This window comes from Calypte anna, chromosome 8, assembly GCF_003957555.1.
Source record: "Calypte anna isolate BGI_N300 chromosome 8, bCalAnn1_v1.p, whole genome shotgun sequence".
Taxonomy (NCBI): Eukaryota; Metazoa; Chordata; class Aves; order Apodiformes; family Trochilidae; genus Calypte; species Calypte anna.
Window position 1 is genome coordinate 5,202,700 of NC_044254.1, and position 21,521 is coordinate 5,224,220.

A 21,521-nucleotide genomic window follows, 5' to 3' on the forward strand; every position below is an offset into this window, starting at 1 on the left:
GCCACGCCCCCCGCGCTTCCATCACGTGACCCGGCTCTGCTATATAAGGGGCCCGCAGGGGACGTGCCGCCCTTTTTGGTCCGCGGTGCCGGGGGGGCGTGAGGAGATCGCTGCTGCCTCACGGTGAGACGAGGTTAAGCCCACGCGGGACTGCGTGGGCCCGCGTTGATTCCGCGGAGTGTGTGGAGACGCTGTGGGTGGGGGATGGTCCCGGGTGAACGCTGGCAGGGGAGGATGGAGATGGATTGGGGCGTCGGGCCCAGCCTGCGGCCTAGGCTGCTCTGAGAGGACTGCGCCTCATGGCGGCTCCGGGGTGGGATGTGAGGGAAAGGGGAGAGGGGAGGCCGCACCGCGGGGGATAGTGTAGAAGAGGGTCCCCGTGGACGCTCCGCACAGGCCACACAGAGATGGTGGTGAAACTGCGGTGCTGAGGAAGGGCCCGGCAGTGCCCGGGCATGGGCTCTGCGGGGAGGCTGAGGCGTTTGGCTCGAATTTGGGTAGGAAATAGCTCGGGAGAGCCCGCTGAGAAGTGGGGCGCATCTTGCAGCCTGTTTTTAATGAGGCTCTTTTCAGTGGGAAATGTCCTTGGGAGATTATGCGAGTTGCTGTGTAGCAGCTGTCGAGAATAACTTTAGGTTTCTCGTTTACTTTTTTTTTTTTTTTCCCCTTCTAGTAAACTTCAGGAGGGTGGGGTTCACTGGTAGATGCTAATATGGTGTATATGTGAAATGAAAAGTTGTATTAAGGTTAAGGGTCGCCTACTACTCCTTAAATTATTGCACGGAAGCAGATGGCAGGCTGTGGAGAGCCCTTTTGTTGTGGAAGTGTCCCTTGCAGAATAGTTCCATGGTAAGCGAGGAGACAGCTTTACCTTTGTCATGTACTCCGGGTGATAAGTGAGCTTTCTGAGCATTAGAAATAAATGCCACGTGTTAACAGAGTATGGGGATTGCTTCCTTGGAGTTCTGTGTGCCTGCACATGATGATAACTATGTTGGTAGGGACATCTGAGAGGGTGATGAATACCAACATATCTGAGCTGGGCATGGAATGGTGCGTGTTCAGCATGGCTGAGACACCACGTGGTCTTCTCTGAGCTGGAATTCATGGCTGCCGGGCTGACTCTGATTACACACTGGAGTTAAAGTTGCAGAAAATAAAACACGTCAGTGGTTCTGTCCTGCTTAAAAATATGTACAAGCGATTATTTTGTCTCTGCAAAGAGCTGGAGTGTAGATTGTGTCAGGAGAGCTTTTCTGTGAAGCTCCAGTTGTTTTGAATTTAACTTAGGATTTTTCAAAAGATGAACAGCTTCATTCTTTGAAGTGGAACTAATAACATACTTTTCTGTTCTCAGTTTCAAGATGCACCAGCTACACATTCAGCTTCGAGACAGGTTGGTGCTGCTTCTGAAATACAGAGTTTAAATAGAGAAATATGTGGATGGACTTACACCATTTAGCCTGGGATTTGTATCTTTGAGAAATTGTATGACCTGTGTTTGTACTCCAGTCATCACCCCAGGTGTCTCTTCAGGCAGTTCTCACTCTGATGAGAACTTTGTGTTGGAAAATGGGGGGGCCTCTGTTTTAGAACCATTGGTCCAGTCTCCAGCCAGACTGCTGTACCACCCTGATACCTTTGGTCCTTTGTTACTGCTGTTCCACCTGCAGCAGTGAATAGTTTTGTGGTTTTGTCTGATGCTTGTTGCAGAAAAGAATCTCTATCCATTGTGCTTGATGTTGGCTAAATCAGAGAGCCTATGATGACTTCAGTACCAGAGTAGTGGACAGAAGTGATTTCTGAAAACTCTCAGCTGAGGCTTTTTTATGTGTTGGTGTCAGTGCCGGAGGGACCACCCTGAGCTCTACAAGCATCTGAAACTGTTTTATCTCTTCCAGATCTGGCACCAAACATGGAGGCTTAATGCTACTTCATAAGGTAATGAAGTCCTTAAGTTCAACATAAAATGGTTTCTAATCTTTGAACAGGATCTTCTGCTCTAATAATGGCATTAGGCAGATTTACTCCCTCTGTTGCCACAATGATGACAAATATTTGCTACTCTTGACCAAGAGAGTGATGAACACTTTTACCACCAAAACTTCTTTCTGAGGCACAGCAACTTAAAATTACTCCCCTGGGTGTTTTGTCTCCAGAATATACTGTTCATAGCCTTTTTTCCTTCCAGGATTTGAATTGTGCACTCAAAAGGCTTGGAGCAGAAACATCATCTGGTAAGAAATGTGTTTGCAGGGGGTTCTTTCACAGTGGTCTTAATGTGGTGCAGCCTAGAGGTGGGATGTGTGGAATAGTGGGTTCTCCATCCCTGGAGATACTTAAAAAGAGACTGGATGTGGCACTCAGTGCCATGGGCTGGGAACTGCAGTGGTAGTGGATCAAGGGTTGGACTTGATGATCTCTGAGGTCCCTTCCAACCCAGCCAATTCTATGATTCTATGAATGGGAGGGAAGCGCACAAACAGCTGAACTGAAAAAAAATTGAATATTTGTTTTTATATTGAACTTGAGTTTTTCTAAGCTGTCAGAAGAGACAGTTGCTTGTCACCATTATTCCCATGCAGATACAGTGATGATGGCATAGTTCATCAGAGTGTCCTGTGATGAATACCAGGATCTTGTCTTTCGCTCCTATCTGATGTATCTGCTCTTGGGATCTCTTTTTGGGTGGTGCAGGCTTGGCCATGAAGGCTGAGGGAATCTTTGTTTTTCTTTGTTGCAGGCACTTGGAGATGAAGCTGCAAGCTCTGCAAGGTAAATATTTCCTGCATCTGTAAAATTTTAGATCCCTGATGTGTGAGAAGGCTGCTTGTGATGACTGCATAGTTCAGCAGATGACCCGTGTTGATCACCTTCCTGTCTTTCGCTTCTGTCTGATGCAGCCTTCTGTGCCTTTGGCTGAGTTTAAGAGACAACTTTGAAAAAGCAAGAGGGGTCTCTTGCTGTCTCTTGCTCTGTGTTTTTAAAATCTGTCTCATGGGCTAAATGCTAACAATTTAGTAGGAAAGATGGAGTGGGATCTGCTTGTGAAATTGTGCAAAAGCGACAGTAAATAACACTCCTTCAGTAACTGAAAGCCTTGGTTAATCTGGTGTTAGTGCTCCAAGCTTTACTGGGTGTTGTGTTGCTCTACAGGCTGCCCTAGGCAGGGGATACCTGTGCCTCCAGCATGAGATGCTGTTCCATCTGTTCCTGATGTTGGACAAGACAAGTCCTCCCTAGTTTAAGGTAAATGAAAAACATTTTAGATGAGTGCTGCGTTTGGCTGTGCTTTGTTTGAGCTGAGTTTGCTTTTGTGGTAAGTGGGTCTGCAAATCTGTCTCTGGAAAATCTGAAGGAAAGATACAAAGTACCCCAAGTGTGCCTTCAGGTTTCTGGTGCTTCAGAATAATTGTTTTGTGGTGTCAAAGGGTTTCTGGAACTTCACTTAAAATGGTGAATGTTTCAGTATAATGAATTTAGGATCTGAAATGCTTTTCCTGGTGTAAGTCAACTTAAATGTTGACACAAAACAGGTCACTGAACTTTGCAATTAAGAGGATTTCTCCTTTCTGCAATTCCAGCAGTCTGGAGTTGAGGAATTACCTTTTATCAAGGGTGTTGGGGTGGAATGCTGGGAGATAGCTATGGACTCCCCTCATGGAAGGGCTTGGAGGAGGCTTGCAGATTACTGTAGATGATGTTGAATCAGGTCTCTGATCCTGATGAGGACAAAGCTTGAGTAAACACTGATACAGTATTTCTGGAACTTTTCCTGAGGTAAAATTTCCTGCTGGACCCTGTCTTAACAGTGGCTTTTTCTTTGCAGGCTTCCAGAGTGGTTATCATTGTGATGTAAGTACTTGTTTTAACTTTCCAAGTATTAGCATAAAGAAAAGGCCTAGAAGTGAAGTGTTTAATGCATATATGCTGTGGGCGGGGGAGAAAGGTTAAGAGAGGGCAGTGTTTGCTGCTGTTTGCATCTCAGCTAAAACAGGAGGATGCTTCGGGGCAGAAGGACACATGACCCAGCCAGGACAGTGTGGTTTGTGCTAAACTGCTGCGTGGCTGGAGCTCATAAAGTTACTCCAGTAGCACAATTTGTGTATTTGCCCCCTTAGTTTTAACCAGATAGCTGTTCAGTGACCATGTGAGCTGCCTGTGTGATGAGATCTGACTGCCTTGACTTCAATCATGGAGGTCTGCAATTAGCTCTATCTGACTTGGGGCACATGATTAGATGTCAGTCTCATGTGCTTGCTCCTGTGCTGTCCTGATGATTTGCTTTCTTCCAGAGATGGTGCAGTGAGGCTGTTAAGTTGTGCTGATGGTGCCAGCAAGAAAAGTAAGTGTCCAACAAATGCCCAGAACAGTGTGATGGAGTTACAGCTCTGTAATGGCATCATAGCTGCAGCAGTCAGCTGAGGGTTTGAGGAATTCCTGCCCCTGGGTTGCCAGCAGCTTCCAGGTTTCATCCACCTGAGGTGCTGGGGCCTGAATCTCATACTTGGTGACCAAAGATGGGACACAGCAATAATTATAACAGTGTAATGGTCAGAGAGGTTTATGGAACCCTAAACAAGGCTCTAGAGTAACATCAACATTGGTCTGACTTCCCATTTCTTGTGTGTATCTTAGATTTGAGAATGGGAGAACTGCTACATGCTTTGTGACAGATGCTTTTTCTGTGATAAACTACTTCACTTTCCTTAAGATTTTTTGTTAAAACTTGAAAATATTAACTGCTTTCTGTAACTGAAAACAAGGTATGGACCAGTTGAAATAATGTAACTGTAATGGACTACTTGATTTCCTAGTTGATTAGAAAGAACGTGACAACCCAGCAGTGTATAATTTGTGCTGACCAAAGCCAGGATTTTTAAACTTTCAGTTGGCTAAATTAAGGGCTTTGGTGGGGAATAGCACTGATCCTCAGTAATTGAAGTACTGTGGTGAATTATTTGTCTTAATGGTTAGATTAGAGATTTTGTGTGATGTGAATGAAAATGTGATTGGGAGTAAGGTCTGAAAAGCTGAGGTCAGGTCCTCTAAAGAGAAAAACAATAAAGCATTAAGCTTCTTTAAGTGTGTACTGTTTGTGATGATTAATTCTAAGCAATGGGAATCTCTCTGAAAAAGGCTGAGGAGGATTGTTGCACTGAAACAGTACCCACATTCAAACTTAAATCTTGAAGCACTGCCAAGGAGAAGTGTGTTAATAAAATCTCACTTGTTACAGAGTGAAGCTTGTGGGGAGCTTGTGTGAGAAGCAAGATTAATTTATGTGTGAGGTAAGTGTACAATGTTTGATAATTACTGAAATATTACTGTCTTTGTGCTAAATACCTAGATGTTGGTGCCTAACATGAGTCTTAATAATAGTTTTGATTTGTCTTCCCTTTATTAAATTCTGATTTTCCTGCTTGGCTACTGTGGGAGTAAACATGATGTGCTTAGAGCAAGAATGCACTTTGTAGTTCTAAGTGAGACTTAAATAGGAAGGGCTCTTTCTAAGCAGATAAACAAACACAGCTTTTTGTTGTATTTGTTGTTTCTCTACAAACAACACGTGGCCTCAGTGACTCTAGAAACTGGTGTTTACTATTAAAGGGGCTGAATCTGTGGAGACAACAGCCAGCAGATCTGTTTACCAATGCAGTGTTGATAATGTAGTATAACAATGCACAGCAGCAAACAACTCCTGTCATCACTCAGTCTGATGTGTCTGGCTGTTCTTTCAACCAACACTACACTGAATTTAAAAAAAACCAACAAATCACCAACTCTATGCTGCAGTTGTCACTATCCAGTAATATTTTTACTCCTGGCCATGTTGGCTGTCCATGAATGTTCTAGATGGTTGCTGTACAAACTTGTTTCCTCCAACAGACTTTATAGGTTTTCAAGATTTCTGTGGGAACTGGTAGTTTAAATATCCCTCACCAAATACAGCTTTGTGGTAGAGAGAGTATTTCAAAGTAAGGAGTAGCTTTGTACCTTTCCCTGAGTCTTCCAGTGTTAGTAGTTCTGTATTTCCAGTTCAGTTAGGATGTAGAAGCTTTGTATATCCTATTGTGACTGGTGAAAGTCTCAACAGCTGCCAGCTGAAATCCTTGTATTTCTTGTAGGTGAAATTAGTTTGCTTGAATGTAATTTCATAGACAAATAATTAAACTTTCCTGTAATGTCTTATTCTGAAACAGCTTCTTGCTTTCCTCAGGAAAGGACCATGCTGTCTGCAGCCTCCCTGGGTAAGATAACACAGCAGTTGAATCCTGTTGAAAACTTGTGGGAATAGTTGTAGCCACTGATGAAATCTGATTCTGCCAAATGAATGTCAGTGATATCACAATTTCCGTTCCACTTTTCTCTGAGGCTACAAACCTGCTGTGGGCAGTCAGTTGCTGTGCTGCTGCCTGTGTTAATTGAGTTTTCTTGTTTTAGGTGAGGAATCAACTTGAAACTCCTGCATGAAAACCAAGAAGAAGGTGAGTGCAGCTGTAGTAATAATGAAATTTATTTGCTGGAACACGTGATGACAAACCTAAGCTTGAACTCTCTTTCTGAATAGAGATGAGATATCCAAGGTCTGAGTTGTTCCCAGAAAGCTTCTTGTGCTTGTTTGGTGCCTTATAATGGTTCTCATGTCTGTCCTAGGTGGAAGACTGCAGAACAGTGGGTTACACTTGAATGAGTAGCATTAAAAAAGCCAAGGTGTTTTTACCACACTGGTAATGTTTTTCTGATACTGATGGGAACTAATAAAAATCTGTAAACTCTGCCTGTTGTGAACTGTTTTCTGACTGGTACAGGTTCCCCTAAAGGAGCTCTAGGCTACTTTACAAAACCTTCAAATGCTTGATTTTAGAGAAGGGAGTAAACTTGTTAAAATGCTCATCCTGCAAGTGTCTTCAGCTTGGGTGTCAGATACTGCTGGTGTGCTGACTGAACTTGATTTACCAATACTAAGACTTGAACAAAGCTAAATGATTGCAGTGTAGTGTGTTTTGTAGGTGAGAGCTAAGCACTGGTACTGCTGTGTTTTGTTCCTAAAATTACAGGCCAGCACTGAGTCTGGCATGACATCAGGCACAGGTGGTTTGCAGAGAATAAGCATACAGCTTGGACACTCAGTGCTTTTCCACTGAACTCTTGTTCTGGGCTGGTCACTGGTGTTAATCTGGAGCATCCAGGCTTCATTAGGGGAAAAAAAAGCTGAGCAGAGAGATGGGGAATTTTGTTAATAGTTAAGAACCCCCACACACAATTACTGCATAATAGGCACTAGGGCCTGCTAAAATATTGCTGCTTCCCAGAAGTTATGGTAGGTTTCTTCTGAAAAATTATTTCCCCTCATCTTCCTATTGTCTCAGGAGGGATGTCAGTATGGGAGAAGTCAGCTCTGTGAAAACAAGTGAGCTACTGCTCTAGAACTTCTAATGAGAAGTAACACTGGACATCCAAACTATTCTGCAGGAATATTTTCAGATTATTGTTCCCTAGAAACTTTTATTGAGAGGAATAGGTCTTATATCTGTGACTTAAGTTGGTATGATCTACTTAAATTTAAATTACAAACTAAAATCTTGCTAAAATAAGTGACTCTTTGCTCACTTCATCAGAGACTCCATGGGAGTGCACTTGACTAAATAAGCTTCCCACACCCAACACTATTGCAGAGCACTCTTCACTTGCTGTTTTCCAAGGTTTCTCTGCTGAAGGTCAGATCTTGGAATCATTCTAGGTTTGGAGAACTAATCCCAAATTAATCCTTCTGTCTGTAGTGCCTGGGGAGCGAGTGGAAGCTTTCTTAGCTTTATATGCTGTTTTGTTCACTCATTCTTTCCTAAGAAATGTTTATTTTTAATATGGATTTGTTTAGGGACCTAGCTATCAACTGAACCTCCACAAGCAGTTGTCTCAGTAAATGTCTTTAGCCAGCATTAATCCCTAACTCAGCAAACCTCCCATCCCCTCTGAGTGCTGGAAGGAGAGGAAGTGAATTCAGCTTCCTCTGCAAGTTCATCCACGTTGTGCTGACTGACAGATTTTTCTCAGTAAAAAGAACACAAAACAAGGTGAATTTTTATCTTCAAGGTAAGAACATCTGCTTCAGGGAAATGGGGTTGAGATCACACAGGTAACAGTGTTTGCTGGAAGAAAGTGCTGACACAAATGACTGCATTGCTGTTTGCCTTTGGAAATGATTTGTTTAGGATAACTTTTTAAAGCCATTGTTTAAATGGTTTAGGTTACAACTTAAGGTGAGAAAGATACACCTGTGCAAACACAGCTTTGAAGAGGAAAGAGCCAGGCATCAATCATATGGGAATATCACTCAAAGGAAAACAGCCCTGAGGAGAACAGGCTTTTGCTTATTTTTTCTTGCTGATAGGGAAGTCCAGTATTAAAAGTCACCAGCAGTCTGTGTCACAAATAATGATCTCCAGCAACATGCAGAAAGAAGTAATTGGCCACAGTGGATACCCAAGGCCTCTTGTATCTTACCAGATGAAACCAGGAGTTCAGTATCAGCTCCAGGATATTTCTGTCCCTGCTTTGGCACAGGGTTTGGACTGGATGATCACTAGAGCTCCCTTCCAACCCATACCACTGTGTAACTGTGATTTTTCCAGCAGTCCCTCAGGGGTTAAATGTCCAAAAAGACACGAAGAGATTGATGATTGTGATTGATTGATGAATCTGATGGATGATCCTGGGACTGATGATTGGTCCCATGATGGGATGATCCAGCCTCTGTTTGCCTTTGGGATCAGGGCTGTCCTGGAAGTCAGGGCTCAGCCACTGCCTTGGCATCCCCAGACTGCAGTTGGCAGGTAAACCTGGGACTGATAATTCATCCATATATAATACTGGGGTTAATCAGTGTTTCTGTAAATGAAAGGCAATCCTAGATAGATGATTCTGCAATTTATAGAGAATCCTGGCATTGAACGATTTATTCTGCAGCCCATATATAACCCTGGGATTGATTATTCTGTGTTCAACAGACACCTTATTATTCTGTCTGTAACCCTTGGATTGATATTTCTGTAATCAATAGGCAGTCCTGGATCAGTCATTCAGCAATCATCCTGTGGTTCTGCAATTGATCTGTAATCCTGGTATTTCTCTAATTTATACATTAGCCTGGGATCCATGATTTTGTGATGGATATGGGCATCTCATTTGCAGAATTGTATAATGAGCTCAGAATCATTCATCTTTTTGAACTGGGGGGTGTGATTTTAAAAATTATAATGGCATTATAATGAGGTCAGTTCACCTAAAGGACACAACATCACAAGTTCTAGAGCTCCAGCCTCCCAAGACTGGTTTAGCACTCTTATCTTCTTGATTTGGGTTCTCCATCACCTCCTGCATTCCTTAGGTCCAATTATCCATAATAGTCCTAGAATCTTCTCTTCCCAGTTGGTGAAGACTCCTTAAAAACCTCTTGCTTAACAGCCTTCTTCAAGGACTGGTTATGTCCTTGGTACTCATTGTGTGCCCTTCTGCCTGCAGTTTTAACTTGCGTATGTACAGAGCACCATCTGCACGGAATAATCACATTGTTCAAAAGTTCTGAGTTATTTTTCAACAACTGCTCCCTTTGAGTCTTGCTTAAGGGTAGGGTATCCTTTAGACAAGTCTCATTCAGGCATCAAGTGCACATACAAACATACAAAAGCTGACAAGATTACTGTCACTGTCATTTACTATTTCTTGAGCTATAGGCTTAAGTCAGAGAGCATCTCCAAATCTTTTCAAATCCCAGATATGTATCATCCTTTTGAATTCTATATAAGATCTTAATTTGATGCTAAATTTAATTTAAATAAGTTGCAATTCTTCCACTCTGGTTTATGTACACCCAGCATATGGTATTGATTAACTAATACCAATCACTACCTTTTGGAACATTCCAATAGCTATCCTGCTGGTTATTTCTACTTTCATTCACCAAGCACAGTATGGATAATGGCTGAAAGATTTGGATCCCATATATCCTGAACTTAAAGGTAAATTATTCCAGGACATATTAAAAGGAGTAATAGTAGAATCATAGAGTGGCTTAGCTTGCTTTAAAGATCATCTTCAACCTCCTTGCCATGGTCAGGGACACTTGAAGTAGACCAGGTTGCTCAAAGCCTCATCCTACCTGGCCTTGAACACCTCCAGGGAGGGGGTAGCCACAGCTCCTCTGGGCGTTTTATTCCAGACTTTTGCCACCCTTATAGTGAAAAACTTGCTAGGGTTTAGTTTATACCTGTTCTCCTTCAATTTAAAACCATTTTACCTTTTCATGTTGCTGGACACTTGTGAAAAGTCCCTGAATTAGCATCCTTAAAATGAGTACTCCCTTGTTACTATGCTCTGGACAATGGATACACACCCAGCAAGTTGTTTAATTATCTATTTTCATGGAATAGAATCAAGAAGCAGCATCTAACCTGATTTCCTTGTGGTTTCTGGCACAGGAAGATGACTCTGATCAGTAGTGTATTTACACAGAACCATAAAAAACCAGCATAAGACTTGTAAGAAATTTTCTCACCTTTGTCTCAGCTTTTCCTTTCACTTATTTGAATATCATATGTTAAATAACCTTATTTTGCTGACAGTAGGAAAAACAAAGTAAATTTTGCATTTTACTGGGAACAGACACACATTGCCTCTTAAATTCTCTTGTGGGTCTGTTAAATATTTATGAAAAGCTTTGGCACGTGAGAAGTTTTATGAAAATCTGTTAATACTAAATAATAAATTGTAATATTATGACTTGAAATAACTGAACGTTTGTTTCATATAGTTGAAATTTACACAGGACCTCCTGGATACTTCATGCAAGAGTAGTGATTTGCATACTAACTGGAACAAATATGTAAAAGTAACATTTTTTTCAAGGCTGCCCATAGTAGGCCAGTAAAATGTCCTTTTTAAAACTTCATGAGGTAATTATGTATCATGAACAGCTGAACTGGCATTGCACTTACCAAATCTATGGTGAAGATCATATATAAGTGTGTATTTTATTTAGACCAGATGTTAATTTTTGTTTTTTGTTAATACTGATAATTAATGTCCTATATCCTACATCAATTCAAAACAAGCTCCTTTGTTAGAACACATTTGAAGGCATTTTTAAAGCTTTATTCATAACTATTTTGTTTTTTTCAAGTAACCTACAAAATGCTGGGATCATTATATTGCACCACATTATTTTTAACCCCCAGAACAAAACTACTCACTTGTTCCTAAGTTCTCAAATGGATTCAAGGAGAAGACAGGTTCCCAGTCTGCTCTATGAATGCTGGTTCAGAAGGTGTATCATAGCTTAGTGTCAGAACACTTTAGGACTGAGGAAGCCATAAATACATGTCTCCTACTCAACTTTTCTAGGAAATCAGGCTTATTCTCTTAATAGCATGAAACCTTCATAAGAATCTTGTTATACTGTCATTATTAGAAGATGAAAAGCAAAAAAGTCTCATTGCAATTCTATAAACTCTACTATCACAATAGGAAAGCTGAGCTGTTAAAACATCAGCTGGCAGCACTTGATGTATATTTGCACTATTCTGTCATATGGTAAATTAAAGGAAATAAAACTGATCTCCATACTGGCATGAATAATTCTATCTTGTGGGACTGGTGCTTTTAATTTGCATCCATTTCCTTCCATGGTTCACATCCCTAAAACCTCTTGTTCTCTTCCACTTCCTATACCATTTAGTATTGCCTAGCCCATCTGCACAGCTTTCCTAGAGGAATTCTATAGGATTACTTTGAAGATAAACACTTATTATATAATATGTGCAGTGAATGACAGTAAGGAAAATTGAACATAGGAAACCACCTAGAAAAAACTGTAGCTTGCTCAAAAAAATAGGTTTTTTTCCAGTACTTTTTGCATTACACTACAATTGAATTTCAAATAAGTTTCTATAGAATAATATGACAACTGGTTTAGCTTTGTGTGCCTTACTTCGTTCTCATGCTCTTATAGGTGTGTTTTGGCAGTGCTGGAAGTGGCTAAAAGTACCTTTAGTATAAGCAAGGATTTATTGGCCATAATTATTTACAAAGATATTTCCCTTTTTCATAATACTTGTTTGATCTTGACTGTGTGTTAAGGATGAAACTTAAAGCATTTTCATATGCATAAGATACAGAAGGCATTAAGAAGAAATAACACAATTGTAAAATGGAGAATGACAAAAATAATGTCTTCAAAAGCCTGTAATAAAGTAGATCTAACTTTTTGCACTATGAGCATTATGAAGAAAACGAGAACCCTTCTCATAGATCTTCCTATTAGAGAGGAAAATAAAAGTTTTATACTTTATTAGGAAAAAACCCAGACGTAACCCCCACCCTGAGCAAACAAAACCAACCACAACAGCAAAAAGCCATACAAAATCCCCCTCCATTTTAATTCAACAGTTTCACTTCACCAGCTTCTTCAGACAGCATGCAAATATGATCAGTAAGCAAACACAGCTTTTCAGAAAGCAGAGCATGAACTATAAAAAGTTTTGAAGGTTGTGTGTTTCCAGCTGAGAAACTAGAATAGTAATGGGTTATGAAATTTCTAGGAAACCTGACAGGAGGAGATAGAGACAATATCTCAAATGTTCTTTGTTTTGCAAGGTAAGTGGTCCAATCTATATGAAACACTGAACCAAGGGAAATTTTAAGTAGCCATATGTTTATGTGTTTATTCTAGAAATACATCAGCTCAAGTAGAAACAAACAAAAAAATGCAAGGAAAAAAATGGGAATTAATAACAAAATAATTAAGGAAACAATATTAATTTCAGTTACTGTATCTAGCTGTTTATAATCAGAGATACTAAAAATCTGGCTAAGTTAAGTTGCTAGAAATGTTTGTTACTGGGAGCAATAAATGAAGGAACAAATGAAAATGAACACATAAGAGCCAAGTTAATACTTTGAAGTAAAAATCTGAAGCTTTCTAAAATAAATTTGATTTAGGGTTCTGTTACTAGTTTCAAAGATGGTCAGAAGACTCTTTACCAGGTCCAGCAGAATGAGGCAATATCAGAATCAGAATGGTGTGAGCTGGAAGTGACCTTTCAAGATCATCTCATTTGATGGACTGCAGTGGACAGGGACATCTTTACTGGATGAAGTTGCTCACAGCCTCATCTGAGCTGATCACTACTGCTGCAGCTGAAGTGTCATCAAACTTTTACATTCAGAAGCTGTTTGCATGTCTGACTGTTGCTTCCAGATGACCCCAGACACACATACACCTGGACTGACCCCTGTCAGCCTGCTGATGCCATGGCACAGTTAGCAGGTGAGTCTCTGTATGGTTGCCATTTTAGACTTTGTTTATCCAGCTGTAAAATGGAATTGGTTTGAAAAATTCTTAGGAGGAGTGCTACAAGGTTTAAATAATTCTTGCATGTAAAGTGCTTTAGCTCTACAAACAAGTGGTGCTTTGCATTGTAAGTGGAAGATAAGTAATTTTGCAGCACCTCATTACAGGAGAGGAAATAGAGTTACTGAATAAATACACTTGTATTTTCCCTAATTGACTACTAGATGTCACTCTTGTTTCACATATATAGCTGGAAAGGATGCTCTCATACTCCTTAACACCTCCTCACCATGCTGAATTACAGGAGTAATCGTTTGCTGTCAGGACATAGGGCAAGGCATCCTACTGAAGGAGAAGGAAACTCCAGCCCATTTAAAATATCTGCAGAGTAAGTTATTCTACTGCAATTATTTATATATTGGAAACTGTAATAGATGTAGCAGCTTCTTCACCCACAGGAAAGGAATGTCCTGGTGTTTAAGGACTCAAAATTTTATGTCATGAAGGTCAGAAGCCAACAAGCCCAAGCACTCTGTAGTGAAATGTCCTTCCCAGAGCTGCTCTGCAATACTCCCACATTGCAAAGTAGGCACAAGAAAAGGCAAAACCTCTCTGTTACCTCAGAATCTGTCTAGAGACTCAGTGTAAGCCATCACTTTGTTATATCCTAGTCCCATGTTCTCACCCATGGTTGATTCAGAGTTCTGCACCATTTGGCTTCAGGTGTGCTGGAGATATCCATAGGTCTGCATCAAGATATGTCCAGTTCCACCCAAAGAAGAAATACAAAATCTTGCAGTGGCTGCCTTCCACTTAGGTTAGTTCAGAATTAATATCTCTTCCAATGCCTTTATCTGATACCTGTGACATGAGGCAGATACAATAAAAACCATTTAAATTAATTTCTAAATAGGAAGTCAACAAAGTATTGTCCTTAGCTGTATTTATTATTATGAATCCAGAATAAACTGCTATTTCTTTCTTACATATAAACCAGCAACAGACCATTTCAGCTGTGCCCCTGTATAAGTATGTACACTGAGTTAGCACTGAAGAATTTCTTCCTTTTTTAACAAGAAATCAGGTGTAATCCAAAGATTTCTGCTGGGTAATGTTCTGAGTGTTAAGGTGCTGAAATCATTCTAGGTGACTCCATACATATTTAAACAAAATGGCTTGACATTTAGGCATATTCCTGCAACATCTTATAGGTTAAAGAGAAAACAGGATAATTTATTTCTGGGTGTCAAGCATAATAAATCACTGCTGCTATAGCTCACATAGTAAAATAAAATCTGTTCTTCAGTGGCTTTAATAAGAAGACATCCTTGAGGAAAAAAAGTAAGTTTTTCAGACTTTATGAAATTAGGATCACTGAGGCAAACAGCAGACTGCTGCCATGAACAGATGCAAAAGTAAGATAACATGCACTAGATCAAGGCTAAATTAGGCTGGAAACATATCCTATCAATAACAATGTAATTAGGATGACTTGGTCTTTATGAAATGCCCCAGGATGTGCTACAGGCATTGCAAATGAACAGGAAAAGGTGAACCTCAGCCTGAATAATACACCTAAAAGGGAGGGAAAGAGCAACAAAAGTGAAATGAAATGGAAAGGGAAAGAAAACTTGGAGTAAATGAAGGTCAGGGGTTTCTCATGTACTAAATGACACCTGTTGCTAAGATCAGTTGTGCTTGGAATTAAAAAATACCTAGGAATGAGACTGCAGATTTGTTGAGCAAACAAGAGATCATGAAAGGATTAAAGCAATGCTGAGTTCATCCCTAACACTCAGGTGCTCTGAGTTACATCAGTACAAATAGCTGGATTCCTCACAATTTGAACAGGAACATATGTTTCAGAAGCCTCATGATCCAAGAGGCTTGTTTCCTCCTTGTATCAAGCAAAAAAAACCAGCTCATGTTGTACATATGAATTCAGAGCATCAAGTACTTACAGGATGAAAACACTTCTGTTTCTCAGTAGGCTACTTGTTGATTTGTTTTCTTAGTGATCAGACCTGGCACTACTCAGGCAATTAGGAAATAATGAATGATTCTGAAATCAATGCTCTGAATGCAGGCTTGATCCAGACCTGCTGAATCCCAATCCTTTCCCAACAACCAGAAAATAGATATACTTAAGTTCAGAAAATACTCTTTAGCCTTGCAGTGTACTATAGAAAACTGGCAGAGTGTGCTCAGTATAGCTTTAATATTTGAGAAAACTTTAGCAATTAGACAGCTATAACGTGAGAAAGTTTCCCCCACAGGAAGGCTGTATTGTCATGGAAAATGAGAAAAGAAGTCAATTTAACACAGTAACTCATATTTTCCTCATTTCTGCATCAACATTTGCTCATGACAGTTACATTACTTAGAACCAAAGAACAATCATCACAGGTATAAACTTTCTGGAAGCAGTGTGAGTTTGCTCACATTATGTATAATATTTCTCCCTTCTAATAAGTGTACTTTAATCATATAATCATATAGTGGTTTGGCTTGATCTTTAAAGATCCCCTGGACCATCCCTCCTCCCATGAGCAGGGACATCTTTCACTAGAAAAGGTAAGAATAGAATATATATTATTGCTCTTGAATGTGTAAAACTGACAGTAAATTAAATTTTAAAATGCCTTAAATCTATTTCTAGCATTAAGCCAGATTGATTTCATGTACACTGCCCATCAAATGCCATCCAGGAAAGAGATCTGCGTCTGTAAGATTCAAAACACCTCAAAAAACCCCAGCTAGATGGTGAGACAGATTTCCTAAAGAGCATCTGAGAAGGAAGGAAAACAGAGAAAAAAATTTAGGCTGTGAAGAAACTTAGAAAAGCTGGGGCAAGATAAAAAACAAGACAGACACAAGTATTTGGTGATCTGTTTCTTACTCCACAGCAGGTTAGCTTTTCATTTCTTACAAGCCAGTGTAAGTGGTATCATACAAATAACTTTAGCTACAGAACAGAATTCATTGCATTGCACAAAAATGTCTTGTACAAGGAGAGATCACATAATTTTGGGGAAAGAGTGAGAAAAAATACAACAGAAATTGAATAGGCAAAAGCAGCCAGCTACAAAATAGGAAAATGGGAATGCCCATGTATATGGTGGTGGAGGCAAAATAATAAAAACAATAAAAACTAAACAATATGGTGGTGGAGGCAAAATAATAAAAACCAGGGTAAGGTGTCTGATATACACCTGCCCTTAGGAAGGGATCATTTATTTTACTCTTATTTAAATATGAATATATTTTGAAAGGCATACTTGTCAGTATTGACCACAACAGCAACATTTGACCCAGATCTGCATTTGTTGCTTAAAAAACCAAAGCATGGCTCAGCCACAAGATGTAGAAATCTGCAACTATCAAAACAAACAGACAGTAAAAAATATTTTATGAGGACACTTGTGAAATTGTAATAAGGATCACATTATAAAATATCCCAGCACCAAGGCAGTGGGGAAGAGGTACTATGGTTCTCAGTTCTTTTTATTACTTATTACTTGGGCTGATCCTGCAGTAGCATAGAAAGCCATGATCAAAATTGTGTGTGATAGAAGACTTGCTTTAATCTTACAGAGCAGTCAAGAATGTTGCAGGAATCACACTAAAAACAACCTGGGGCTATAGTGTCCTTGATGACACGTTTTGCCCACAGATTAGGGCAAAAAGGTGACATGTCACAGGATGTCAGTGGTTGGAAGGGAACTTGAGAGCTCATTGAGTCCAACCCCCCTGCCAGAGCAGGGTCACCCAGTGTGGGTCACACAGGAACATGGCCAGGTGGGTTTTGACCCACAAAAAAAAATATATTTTTTTGACACCACAAAAAATAAAAATTTACAGGTGTTTTTTTATTATTTTCTTCCAGAATATGAGATTCAGGTAGAGTCCAATGCATTCTGGAAATAAAGTTATTCTCTGGTGATGATAGTGGGTTTTATTCTTTGATCACAGAAGGATCATCCAAAAGGTCTTGCGTAAGGACACGTTCTGTCTCAATAAAAAGGGAAGAGTAGCTTTGCATTGATTTACCTACTTGTGTTCTGATAAACACAGCATATTCTGGTTGAAAGTGTTAATAATAAATATTTTTTTAAGGCTGGGCAGTACCAGAAACAATGAGGAAAATTCTTTTTTAAAATACTTTCTCCATTTCCTTCCTATCTTTCTAGATGAAGATTTTTCAAAAAATTCAATCTGTATTGCAGTCTTACTTATGGGAGATAAAACCATCTCTAGCATCTACAGCTGTTGTTTGTGTTACGTTTGCCTTTGCAGTGGTTGAGTCCTAAGATCAGTTTTCATTCTTGCATCACAGAATATTTGATTTGATCACAGCTAATAGTAATAAACTTTAAACTTTAAAAAAAAAATGTTTCTTCACTGTTCACTCAATGTCTGCTTAATTGTTTCATCATAAAAAGTATATCCTTGTATATAGCAGCACTGCACTGATCAATAAATACAAGAAAAGGGATAGATTGCTCTTTTGGCAGACTCTTCCTGGAAACTGAGAAATCTGCAAATTAATGCTGACCACAGCAAACTGAGGAAACATCCTTTATGATGGCAATGCAATGAAACAATACATGTTTATAGTTGCAGGCAGTGTCCTGCTTTTGCAGCTCCAAGGTAAGTACAAGGAATCTTAAAAGATAATTCACTATAATTCACTATAAAAGCTAATTCACTATAACTGCTGGCCAGGCTTAGTGAGAAAGTGATGGAGTAATAGTGGAGCAGCAGGTCTCAGTGCAGCTAAATAATAGCTTCAGTGTGCTGTTTGGTTTTTGGTTTTTTAAATACTATTTGGAAAAAAAAATGTATGTGACATCAAGTTTCATTAATATTTTCTTCTTCAAACTTCTGAATTCCATTTACTTCAAAGTTAAATTTGTTCCCTCAACGTGAGCTTCAATTTCTTGTTTACCCATCTCTAATTAGCTTTGAGTTTGATTGCCTCCATTTAAAACAAAGGAAACAAGCTATGAATTACAGGCTGAAGCCCAGAGTTTTGGGAACATCAGTATTTTGACTTTATTAATGAAACCAAAAATATAAAGCCTTAGCCATGCTTTTTGGTAGTGGGATAAGTTTGATATCCATTAACATGGCAAGAACTTACTATCTGTTATGACATTATTATGTCTGAAGTTTCTAGATCCCCAAAAAGGCTGCTTAAAGTGAATTTTTTTTCCAAATCCATCAGGACTCTTAAAAAATGTTTATAAAGGAACAAATAATTTTTGTAGATTACATTTTTCCTTTTTTAAAAATTTTTAAAAACCAAGATCAAATCAGGATCTGAAGAGTAATAAACAGTCTTCTTTAATATCACAAAATACAGGGGCTTCAGGGATTACTCTTGCATCAATAGATTGATGAATGCAAATGCTTAATGATTAATGTTTACTGCTGAAGAGAAACATTTAATATTTTGAAAAAAGGCAGCAAAAGAGTGTATAACAATGAGTGTAAGTTTTAAAAAAAATCATGTTGCCTTTGTATTATCCCATTACCCTCCCCTCAAATACATTTACATATTTTCATTTTCACTCTTCTCTGCTGAATTACATATGGGGATAAAAACCCTATCAAATTATCTTCCCATGATTGGTAATCCAGGAGCTTAATTATCTGATAAAAATAATTTAGCCTAAAGAAAAGTAAGATGCTTGAACTTGTGGTAGTAGTCAGAACTTGTGCTCAAGTAGTCAGGCAGTTGGACTTAGATGTTTGTTGTAGGTCTGTTCTGTACTATTATTTCTATAAAATATCAAATTTAAATGGTCAAGGCCCTCTAAATAAATATAATATCCTAAAAGCTCCAAGTCCTTCATCAGCGGGGCATTTCTTTGTTGATATAAAAAAATGTTAAGCATTTTGAGGGCCAGAGGATGCAAGAGAAAATTGAGAAAAATCAGATTAAGATACAAGGAAATTGCCAAATTAAATTAGTTTAAAAGGATTTGAAGTGTTCTTCAATAATGGATTATCTCATCTTTCCAGGAGTTTGAAAGTGATTGAAAAGAGGTTTTATTTATAATAAACACTGTCTGAATTTTAATCTCACTTAGGATACCACATCAATCTCAAGTCAAGAGGGGTAGAAATACAGGACTCTTGCATTAAATAATTTTTTGTGGATATATCTGCAACACTAAGAATTACTTTGTTTTGATACTGGTATTACTAAAATTTACCTTGATAAATATGAACTGATCCAAAACATCAGCTTGTGCTGCTTCATCTTAAATAATCCCTTTAAATAAATTGAAGAACTGGCCAGTTTATTTGAAAAATAAAACAAAGGACTAGAGATCCTAACATCAGCTAGCACAGACTCACACATGCCATGGAGATTCGTGGCAGTTTCCTCACATCCCTTTCCTACAAGCTCTAAATTGAGCATTAAATGCTTTTTCAGCAGATGGACATTCCTTAGTTTTCCTACAAAGCCACTCAATGAATGTACAAGTGCAAGCTGCAGAAAAGAGCAGGATAAAGTTTAGAAGACTCTGTGAAATGTGACTAAAGGCACAGATCCAGTTGACAGTTTTACTGAGAATTTAATGATGATGAAAATGTGTGTATAAGCATTAAATTAGGCAAAATTTGGATCAAGAAAAAAAAAATTACTGGTTGTTTGTTTTTTGTTTTTTTAAGGATTCCACTTTATTAGATTGAGAAACTGTCCTGTAAATATTTACAGTTTCTGGTTTCACTGCAAAATTAGGAATTGCAGCTGATTTTCTTTGAGTTCCAGGAGGTTTCCTGACTGGGAGTCTTAAACACAAGTGAGTTAAATCTGTCTTGCACTTTATAATTTCAGATTACTCAATATGCCTTCAGAGCTAGCACCATTTGAAACACCTAATCCCATTCATTCAGTAAATGCTCAGAAACTACCCAGCCAGCAAGAAAATCATCAGCCTGTTGCATTTGCTATGAAACCCACTTGTCTACCAGATATAACAGCTCTCTGCATCTTTTTTTTTATCTCCCAGATGCATTAGCCAGATCTATATATTAGCAAAGCTAAATTCAGAAGTCTCTAGCAATATCATTATGCCTAAATTTACCAGCATAGTCTTTTTGATTCAAGTGATCAAAGACATTTTCAGTTGAACAAACTATGTCAAGGCTGCACTGTCAGCACCTTTTGTTGTCAGCATGAAAAAGGAGTTGATCCTTAGTTGATCCAGGCCTTAGTTTCATCTGGAATTACTTACCTATCAATGTTTAAACACTCAGTATAGCAGAAAGAAATTTTCCTTTAATATTCATGTTGTAAATTAACTCTTTGCTCTGGTTGTTGAAAAGCTCCAAGAAAACATCAGGGAAAAATTAAGGAGGTAGCAATCAAAGAGGGTGAGTAAGGAGGGAAGTCTGCAGTCTCCCAGGAAATGTTCTGGCTTTACTGTCTCTTTTACCTGACTAGAAACTCTTTAGTTAAAAATTTCACATGCACTATATACAACAGATAATTTCATGGTTGTTAGGAACATATTAATCATTCTTTCCAACTATACTACACTCAGAGTTGTTCTTTCAAGGAGCAAATACTATGCTGCTTTTCATACAAAAACGTTTCCCAACTTCCAGTATCCTACTTCTCTGGTTTAAATAATAAAGAATTTTTATTAAATGGTTACAGACAGATGAGAACTGCATTATAGGTATAATAATTAAGCTGATCTCAGTGATTTAGGACTGAAGGGCTTGAAGTGGGTTACTAAAATTAAGATATTTTTATGTATGTGGGAGTCCTGGCAGGAATATTGGGTGGACAGGAGGATCCATGCTGGTACCCAGAAGGGCTGCATAAGAGGTGTGTGAGTTAACATGAAATTGCCTAAGAAATCTTAAAAATGTGTTGCTAATAAAAATATAATAAAGATAAATAATAAATATTAATATTAATATTAATAATAATAATAATAATAATAATAATAAATCTAATAAAAATAAATTTTCCTTTATTAATTTTCCAGTGGATTTCTACAGCACCATTACATTTTAATATTCTAGCCAGACTAATCACAAGAATATTCTGGGTATTCAATGGACACTACCTTCTGTATGTATCTGCAAGTCTTCTGATTCTGAATGGAATTCTTAGCCTCTATACCTACAAAATGTAGGATTATAA

General features: G+C 38.7%; 1 long non-coding RNA gene and 7 other non-coding genes across 12 annotated transcripts; all 8 read left to right on the forward strand.

Moving 5' to 3' along the window:
• Positions 1-20: 20 nt before the first annotated feature.
• Positions 21-6,781, forward strand: LOC115598693. Of its 5 annotated transcripts, XR_003987837.1 has the most exons (13): positions 21-123; positions 1,358-1,396; positions 1,902-1,941; positions 2,192-2,237; positions 2,744-2,775; positions 3,157-3,249; positions 3,830-3,855; positions 4,122-4,200; positions 4,296-4,345; positions 5,240-5,291; positions 6,221-6,251; positions 6,445-6,488; positions 6,658-6,781. It is a non-coding gene; the product is annotated as an uncharacterized LOC115598693 (long non-coding RNA). The 5 variants fall into 5 exon arrangements; XR_003987834.1 differs by lacking the exon at positions 4,122-4,200 and having other exon boundaries at positions 6,221-6,336; XR_003987833.1 differs by lacking the exon at positions 4,122-4,200 and having other exon boundaries at positions 25-123.
• LOC115598716 lies at positions 970-1,047 on the forward strand. Its single transcript, XR_003987856.1, has one exon. It is a non-coding gene; the product is annotated as a small nucleolar RNA SNORD74 (small nucleolar RNA).
• LOC115598722 lies at positions 1,758-1,824 on the forward strand. Its single transcript, XR_003987862.1, has one exon. It is a non-coding gene; the product is annotated as a small nucleolar RNA SNORD75 (small nucleolar RNA).
• LOC115598708 lies at positions 2,038-2,119 on the forward strand. Its single transcript, XR_003987848.1, has one exon. It is a non-coding gene; the product is annotated as a small nucleolar RNA SNORD24 (small nucleolar RNA).
• On the forward strand, positions 2,583-2,668 carry LOC115598717. Its single transcript, XR_003987857.1, has one exon. It is a non-coding gene; the product is annotated as a small nucleolar RNA snR60/Z15/Z230/Z193/J17 (small nucleolar RNA).
• On the forward strand, positions 2,824-2,906 carry LOC115598719. Its single transcript, XR_003987859.1, has one exon. It is a non-coding gene; the product is annotated as a small nucleolar RNA snR60/Z15/Z230/Z193/J17 (small nucleolar RNA).
• Positions 5,091-5,169, forward strand: LOC115598709. Its single transcript, XR_003987849.1, has one exon. It is a non-coding gene; the product is annotated as a small nucleolar RNA SNORD79 (small nucleolar RNA).
• Positions 6,303-6,378, forward strand: LOC115598715. Its single transcript, XR_003987855.1, has one exon. It is a non-coding gene; the product is annotated as a small nucleolar RNA SNORD47 (small nucleolar RNA).
• Positions 6,782-21,521: the final 14,740 nt, after the last annotated feature.